General features: G+C 37.0%; 1 long non-coding RNA gene across 2 annotated transcripts; it reads left to right on the top strand.

Annotated features, from left to right (window-relative positions):
• Positions 1-3860: 3860 nt before the first annotated feature.
• LOC120758636 (uncharacterized) lies at positions 3861-9071 on the top strand. Of its 2 annotated transcripts, none has more exons than XR_005702961.1 (5): positions 3861-3974; positions 4442-4573; positions 5063-5158; positions 6339-6455; positions 8343-9071. It is a non-coding gene; the product is annotated as an uncharacterized LOC120758636 (long non-coding RNA). The 2 variants fall into 2 exon arrangements; XR_005702959.1 differs by having other exon boundaries at positions 4445-4573.
• The last annotated feature ends 272 nt before the right edge of the window (positions 9072-9343 follow it).

Consider the following 9343-nt stretch of genomic DNA (forward strand, 5'->3'; position numbering starts at 1 on the left):
GGAATCCAGTGGGTAAGGCTGCCTGTGCTGTCCCAAATGCCAGATTATATCCAGGTGGGAATGCTTGGCTCCTCCCCCTGGGTAGAGCATCTCACAATGGGCTGATATCATTCTATGAGTCTTGCAATGGGTCCTTGATTGCCCATTAAACAGAGATAGCTCCTGGAGGGAGTTATATATGAGTCATGCAGCAGGGCATTGATGTGCCATTAACAGAAGATAGTCCAGAGGGAGCGGGCAAGGGAAACACTGCCCAACCTAGTTTCAGCAGGTCATGTAGATGGTGATAGAATGCATACTTTTGGCACATCTTACATTGTAACCTAGGACAGTGGCCTTGTCCTTCACCTCTACAGACTGCACCATTCAGGATGGGGAGCAGATGGTGTGTCCCAGGAGGGATTACATGAAAGAAGACAGGGTGGTAAGGGGAGGTTTTAAGGGGCAGTATGTTACAGCCAGAGAGTGGCAGACCATGGGGATGTGCTGGGGTCACAGAGCTCTGGGGAGGAGGGAGGTAGGGAGGTCTGTGTGTCTCCACTCACTCATATGTGCTACCTTCTCTGCAGGTGTGCTCTTCCAGCCCAGCATGCAGGTCATTCTCCCTGCTGGAGGTGAGGATAGGGCTGGAAGCTTCCCTCCTTCTTTTCCCAAACCATGCACTGCCCCCAGGGTGAGGAGTAGCAGAGGTTTTTCAAGCAGCAGTGACCCTTCTGTCCTCAGGTTTTTGAATGTCCTCAGGTTTTTTGAATGTCCTTAACAGCCACCTACTCTGTCTACTTCTTTTGCAATTATAAAGATTTTCTGCTCCCAAATTGTCTATTTCATACCTGAGTGGTTCTAATCTTTTTTACAAGAATAACTGTAATTGCAATGCTTTTCTTGGTTTCATCTACAGTATCACTATACAGAGCAAAATATTGGATTCAGCAACCATAAGTGTTAAAAAGACTGAGGGTTTGGGATGGAATTCTGTGAAAATGTGAATATGATGTAAGCAAGGGATTATTTGATTTTATTTTCATGGGTTTGGTTAGATTCTTATTTCATTTTTAATTACGCCAACTCCTGGACTCCAGATATTTCACGTTTGTAAGTCAAGGAAGGTTTTCTCCATAGGATGACATGTTGGAATGCATTAATTTGGTTTATACTGTGTTGTATTGGATTTGTAATGTTTCCCCTCTTCCCCTTGGAAACTGCATCATGTGGTTTGTCCCTGCTCAGCAGTGCCCATCCCCCACATTGGAATGTAACTCAACTCTGTTCCACTCCCACCTTATCCCTGATTGTGTAGTGGCTTGTCCCTGCCTCTGGGCCCGGACCCCCTGGGAAAAAGCCCCGGGTCAGGTGGGGCCGGAGTGACTCTGGCACTGGCGAGGATGGGAAAAGGGCTAAAGCTAGCTCTGGACCAAATAAAGCCCTGATTCCCCCCGGACAAAGAGCAGGCTCTTTTGCCATCGGCAGTCATCTGGTCTCTCTAAAGAGCTACAACAATGACACCTAGAAAAAATGCATCTGGAAAAAATAGATACATTTGGTCTGTTAGAATTCTAATAGAAAGAATAAAAGATTTGGTAAATCCAGCCTCAAACTTCAGACTAAATGAAAGGCGATTATATTAATTGTTTTACATGGCAAGAAATCAAAGATACTGTGTTTATAACAATACATTAATCTAATCCCAAAAATTTGCTTAATAATACTTAAACCTGTTAAAGTAAGGCCTCCAAGGTTTCAGCTAAAGATGATAAAGCTAAAGATGGTGGCCATAATTTAAATATCCAACATATGTTTACATTTCGTTATTCATAACAGATAAATGCAGTTTTGTATCATGTATTTGAATTATTCTTCTGGATAACTCATATTATCAGATGGTGATATCTGAACGTGACAGGTGTTTTAAAGCACTCAGTGTAGGAAGAATATATTTATTATACATATTGCAGTCTGAAAGATCATGGGAGTGATCAAAGCAACAATGAGAAGGGAAGGAGAGGTTATTTTAATTTTTTCTTTTGACTGTGGTAGTCTCTCTTTTAACAGCTCTCAGCATGAAATTCATGTGAAACATAGTATAGGCAAACATCACTCAGATCCTCCAGATGAAGCTCCTGGCTGGTATCTTAGACAAACCCCCAGCTTTGGTCTTTCAAGTCTTATGCTGCATTGAAAAAATATCCTGTATCTTTTCCAAAGCTTTTTGCCAGGGTTTTGCAGATGCCAGTCTGTCATGCCAAGAAAGCTCTTGGCTTGTTCTTATCTGAGTTGGCTCTCCAAGGGAATAGTGATTGTGTCAGACACAAAAACTGGTCCTTGGTTTGTGCAATGGTGTGGCTTGCCTTCAGTGTTTACAGACATTGCTATCATATTTTTTGACATTTCACAAAGGCTCACATCATCCAGATCAATGCTGAGCTGCCACAACAGCCAGAAATATCTGTAATTAGAAACATGGTCAGGTATTGAAATTGATCGTACTCTTCTCAACATGTCAGCTTTAATATTAGCAACTTTGTTTGCATGCTTGGCAAGACTGAAAGGGTTCTTTTGGCCAGTAGCCACTTTGTCAATACGTGGCTTAATTTTAAATCTTTTACTTACATTTGATGTAAATCCAGAATACTTCAGTTCCCATTCTCTACTGCTGTTGTCACTGTGGTCTGAGATTGATGCTACATTCCAACCAAACTGTGGATGTATTTCACTAGAAAATAATGTGACTTAAAATGAGTAAACAGAGTTTATTAAAGTGGTTCGGGATCATTCATGATAAAAGTGCTGTGCTTCAAGTGTATATTTGCTGGCCTGGATAAACACTATTCCAGATAGATAAGCTAAATTGACTAGAGCTTATATGGAACAGACTAGATCTCTGGAGATTTCCCAAACAGATATGAGACCAGATACTTAATTTTAAATTTTTCATCACCTTAAATTAAAAAAGGAAGGAGAATAATTAAAATTCCTATCTGGACACAAGTGTAGAAGCTCATATTCATCCTACTCTTCAGTTTATTCAACAGTTCTTCAGACTAATGTGGCCTTTTCAGTATTCTTAAAAGACAGAAAGTTCATATTTTATTGCTTCAGCTTGAATTCTCATGTTTGAAGAGATTGATAACATAAGGCAAACAGTCAGTGCTACTCTGCAATTTAGAATGGCCTTTTCCATTTGCCAAAATGCTGATTAAGAGAGTTCTGACCTATATTTTTTTTACAACAGTGACCTTTCACATACACAAAAAAAAAGGAAGTGCTGGTAATTAACCTCAATGAAATGTGACTTAAGGAGATTTTTATAAGTTTCTAAGTGAAATATTCTTTTCTGCTTAAAATACCTGTGGCTGATTCTGTGTGTGGCATTGTAATTCCAAAGGCTCAGGCTACAGGCTAAACTTAAAGATGCAATTTTCAGAGACAAAGCAGGCAACTGTAAATATTTTACTGAGGAGCTCCAGATTTGTGTTTAAAAAACAAGTGCTTCAAGACACTTCCAACAAAACAATTCTATGATACTATGATTCTAAGTCCATGAGTTTCACCTTTCTTGCATCATTAGTATGTAAGTGCTACAGAAGTGGTCAAATTAAGTCAATACAACTAATTACTTACAGGCTTGGGTGAGCCTGGAGTTTAACCCTAGAACCCGATTTGCAAATCATCTTTTGTTATTTAAAAAAAAAAAAAAAAAAAAAAAAATCTGCACCTGAATCCTATGAAATTTGAAAATTCATTTATGTAGTATGGGTCAAACAGCCAATATTTATGCTGGCTGGTGAAATCACCAGCTGTGAACAATCAAAACCAAATAATAAATACCTGTTTTCTCTATTTTGTTTTTTTTTCCTGGGGGAAAAAAACCTAGCTTTTGCAGCTGGCTTTTTGTGAGTTTACATGAAATTGTTGTGGGGAATGAATTAATCAGTTTGTAGAGTTGGCTCTTGCCGAAAAAAGATACTCACCGAAAAGTATGTTATTATAAAAAAACTTGTCAATTTTTTTTGTCTGTTGGATAGAAAAAAAATATTCTAAAATTGACTTGGAGTTGAACTGATGATTTTGGATGTGTCAAAGTGACAGAAGAGATTAAGACCATTAATATTATGACCATTATCACAGTTATGACTGTGCTGAAGTCTGCAATTCAAAAAAGATCAACATTTGTAGCTAGATATGAATTCATATCCAACATCTGTGAAAAAACAGCCTAATCCAGGAAGAAATATTTTTTTTCTGTCTAGTTGATATGTCAAGTGTAAACTGTTAACTACATTTATGCAAAAGTCAAGGTATTTCTTTGTATATTGAAAATAGAAATTTGAAATACTGTTAGGAGGTTCTGAGTGAAGTTTATAAAAAATATAGAGAGGATGGCTACCTTTTGGGGTGTTCTCCTTCCATATTTAATTTTTTTTTTTTTTTTTAATCTTTCCAGCAGCAGTCCTTTTCCACTTGAAAAACAGACTGAAAAGTTTTATTGCATTACATGGAGACCCCACGAACAATTTCAGTGAAGCAAAATAACTGAGCTACCAGAGATCAATGAGAAGCAAGTGTAGCATGACAGGTACAGGTTAATCATTATCTTTTGGGGTTTTTTTTTATTTTATTTCTGTTCAGTGTCAGAGCCAGGTTTTTTCCTGGGTCTCCATAGTGAACACATTTTACTGAAACTAAATTCAGATTGTGATGATTTTAGAATCTCTGCAGAGTATTAATTTTTAACTATTTTTGTATGTTTATTACTTGCATCAGATGCTGTTTCTTGGTAAGTCCTAAGAAAATTATTTCATAACGCATAATGTTATTGTCTATGAAGTTTTGTATAGTAGTACCTACAGTTTCTTGTAGCTGAGGGATTGTTTCACTTGAAGCCAGCAGTTCTTTACTCTTTGTGATTGTAGCTGCTGCCATCCAATTTCATTGAAGTTGAATAAGATTTAATTATGGTGAATTGTCTGTCTATATCTGTTGGCCCCTGTGCATAGCAATCTACATAAATATGACAGTTTTGCATGTGAGAGAAATGCCTCATACACATCATTTCCCTTTGTAGAAGGACATCTGCTACCCTCCAGTGCATGGTTTCAAAACCCAGATGGGCCAAAGAGGTTTCAGCTCTGATGCATGTCAGCACAATTCGCACTGCTCGGTACATCATTACTCTGTTGTTATAGGTGATTTTTCTGAGGTTTACTTCTTTGGGTACTACTGCAGTATCAAAAACTAAGTCAAACAAATATGTTCCATTTGCTCTCATAGTTTTTTTTTTTATTAATATTATTTCAAAGAGGAGGTGATGGTACTACTTCTACAAATCTGAGGACTTCTGAACAACTTTCAGAAGGAGATACATATCTTAAACAAGGAAAATACCTTGATTCTCCTTTCCTTACTTCCCTGGAAAAGGTCTGAGTTGTGCTGGATATTTCTGCACATAAAAAATAAGAATAGGAACAGAATGTGGATTCACATCTTCCAAGAAAGGTAGCCCTCTGCTCCACTTATTACTGACAATGAGCTCTGAGCTCACCAAGCAGAATCTACCTTAAACAGATTTGGGAAAGAGAATCTGATTCATATCCAACAACATTTCATAATCCCATTATTAAGACATGTTGTTTGATCACTATCTACTACTGCTGATGCTGAAAGCAGAATGTTGTTATTTTTGCCTGTGAGTTTTGTTTGACTGGTCTTTAATCCAACACTTGATTTTATCCATTCCCAGACACAGTGATGTGTTGCATAGCTTCATCTTCCAAATCAGTCTTACTATGCAGTAAAGTTTGAAAGTCAAGCAACTTCTCTAAATAGTGACATTAACAACCAATAGAACTTTCTTTAAGCAGCCTCTTGACAATGTACTAGCATGTTTCACATGGTCACAAATAGTCACAAGCTGTTGTCAGAAAAACACAGCTGTGTTCATCTAATCTTACTTGGATAACATGAATTACAATATGGACAATTATCTGGAATAATTCATACAAAGTACAAATCCATCCAGAGTATGAATTATTGCTGAAATTAGGGAAATTATTACATTGTTATTATAAAAACTACACCTCAGTAATCAGTTTGGCACTGTATTTTCCAGTTATGTAGCCAGAAATTCTTTCATGCCTCATCCCAATGTGATGAGCAAAGTTTGCTGACAGAAACAGCATAGGACAATTAACAAGCCTGTTAGACACTTTCTGAACTAATCTGAACTATGGAACAGGACAAAATTAGCAGAGTCTGAACAGTGAAGACAGGAGAATTGAGGCATCCAGCTCAGAGGTGAGCAAGCTTTTATGAGGGTTTGTCTTTTGGTTTTCTTATACAAGGCCCAATGAAACACCTAAGTGAAAAGGAAATTATAAAGAAAAAAAAAAGAAAACATTTCAAAAAAATGATCCAGGTGGAACAGGAGGAGACTGGAAGGGGATGAACTTCTATCATAGGTAAGAGAAGGAAATGCTTGAAATTCTGTGAACAAAACTTTTTCTGCATTGAGAGAAGATGTGTTGACAGATAAAGATCTTTTAGGGCTAAGAGGACACCAGTACATGGATGAAGTAATGTTATATCCACCTCATTGACTTTTTGAGCCAAACTTGAAAGGTCATTAAACTTCGAAGATTAGTTCTACCAGATTAGTTGCACCAACAAAAATAGATGACACAGAAATAAAGCTGAGGAATTAAAATAAACTTTTATCAGGTTTCCTCATTTCCCTAAGTCGAAATCAATATGTTCTTAAATAAATGCACTTTGAGTTAACCACTTAGTTTTAAATTAGACAAAGAACTGTGCTCTCATGATCCACAGAATTCATTAAACTCCAAAACGCAGAATTCGTTTACTTGCTACCCAGTTAAAATACCAATTAAACACTTCACCTTGTTAATCTTTAATCAAGAAAATGAATGCTACTTTTAAACTCTTATTCAAGTGTTGTATCATAGCATAACAGCAATTCCTCTCATTTATGAGGACTTTGATGTTGCACCCAGCTGTGCTGATAATGTAACAGCCATGCAGTAGTTCCTGGTTATTTGCATTCTTGTTTATGGAATTTATATGGTAGTAGAGATGACTGAAATATTGTGCCTAAATTATTAAAATAATTTAGTACATTTTGTCACCTATTTGAGATAAGCACCTAGCATTTTCCACCACTTTTCTGCGTAAGATTTTTTTTTTGCTACATGTGCGTCAAGCTTCTCTTGCTAATGGATCCTGAGAGGGTTTTTGTTTTTTTCTTAGTTTGTCTTGTTTTGTATTATTTTGTCCTTTTCTGAGCAGTGACTGACTCAACCAGATAAACTACTGCCACATGTGCCTATCATACCCCTTCGTCTATGGTGGTATTTTCTTCACCCATAACTTTTACATGGCACATGTCCCTGGGCCAGTGTGAGGTATGTGCTGGGAGGCCTTATTTGTAAAGGTGGTAAGTGATAAGCACCTCCAGAGAGCCAGAGCCAAGGACCTGCAGGATTAAATCAAGGTCTCTCCCAAACACAGACCAGATATTTGGCTAAGTCTAAATATGTGCCTTGAAGATGCTTGTTGGTGTTTGATGTGGAGGTGGAGTCACATGGTGACAACCATTTAGGGATTGGCTCTTAAGAATTTTCCAAAGCTTTGTCTCAGTTTTAAGACTTTAAACAGTAAGTTTCCACCTAAGTTGTACCCATACCACATGTGTGACATGAGCTTTAAGTCTTCTCTTGATCTCATTACTCACACCCTGCCACAGGAAGTTTTAGCTTTGAGGCCAGGACTTAAAGGACCTGGGAATGGTTTGCATGAACAGAGTAGTAACACACTAGTGGCTATGGGCAAAATAGACTAAATAATAATTGGATTTTCTCTGGTGGAAATAATTTACAAATAGAAAAATTCATTTAAGCTATGCTCTACACTAAAAAGCTAATGTATCCAGGGATATAGTTTTCTTCATCTAGATGTCACAGCTGTGAATATAATTTTACACTGAAAAAGTGGTCTGCAAGAAGTGTGATATATTCTTAGTGATCAAGGTTTTGTTACCATGCTATTCTGAGCCTGTAAATTAGGAAGGATCTGAAATGAGGAGTAATTTCTTTTACCAAGCTGATAAAATGGCTTAGTTAAGCTTTTGGAAATAGGAGCCGTCTTTCAGGTATACATTTTGCCTTCACCTTTTAGAATGAGAATGGCTTTCCTGTGAAAGTACAAAATGATATCTTTCTGCTGAAAGTCGTTTTCACTGAGAGTCGAATTTACTTTGGTAGGATAAAATGAATGTTCTTTTCTAAAATTTGCTTCTGATATAATAGTTTCTTTGTTTTTATTATTTTCAGATTTCTCAGTGGGGGAGCAAAGATGAAACAGCTGGCAGAAAATCATATCGGGAACAGCCTTAATAAGTTGGAGTTGCGAGGTTTTTTTGAAGTGTTACTTTTTTAAATGATTTTTTTTTTTTCATTTTAGCACTTTATATTAGAGTTCTTCACTCATATCCAGTCTTCTGAAAACTTCATTAAGGATGCTGTGTTTTATGACGCCCTCTTGCTCTTTTAAATTGAAAGTGCATTATTCTCATTTGTTGCTATAAACTACAAAAAGTGTCTGTCAAAAAAATTTACCAGCTACATCATTACTTCTTGTTTTGCATTATCTAAATAGCTCTGTAGAATATTTGCCATTAATTAATGAAACATTCACTGAACTGCATGAAGTTGACTAACAAACATACAATGAAAATATGCTATGGCATTTGTTCTAGGAGTTTTCTTCTGATACCATAGGTGATCTGGAATCTGGCAAGAGATCTTGCATTTTAAAGTAGTTTGCTTCCTCTCATTTATATTTCCATCTCTGACAAAGCTAGCACTATTCTCATTCCCATGTTATTAATAAACACTGAAGAAAATTTCTATTCATTATCTCTGACTAATGCTATTTTACAGCTTTCAAAGATCCTCTACAACCTGTCAAATTGGTGCATGAGAGAATGGTGGTTTTATATTATCAGACTTCACTCCTAGCTAGCCAGGCATTCATGGCTGAGAAGTTTACCATATCAATTGATAGAGAAAAGATAACGAAGTGTAATCAGCTTTTGCAATAAATGCAAACTTCCCAATCACTGACAGGGTCTGTGTTTAGTACTGTTATACTTTTCATGAACTCAGTTTGCAAAAATTTCATGCAGCCTTTGCTTCTAATCCTGCCCTGTGTGCAATATTCTTGCAGGCCAAGTTCAGCCCTCTGGGCTTGCATGCTCTCAGCCTTAGCTGACCTCTTCAGAATTTTAACTTCATTTACTCCTTGGTAAAAAAAAAAAACTTCATATGCACTT

This window comes from Hirundo rustica, chromosome 1, assembly GCF_015227805.2.
Source record: "Hirundo rustica isolate bHirRus1 chromosome 1, bHirRus1.pri.v3, whole genome shotgun sequence".
NCBI lineage: Eukaryota > Metazoa > Chordata > Aves > Passeriformes > Hirundinidae > Hirundo > Hirundo rustica.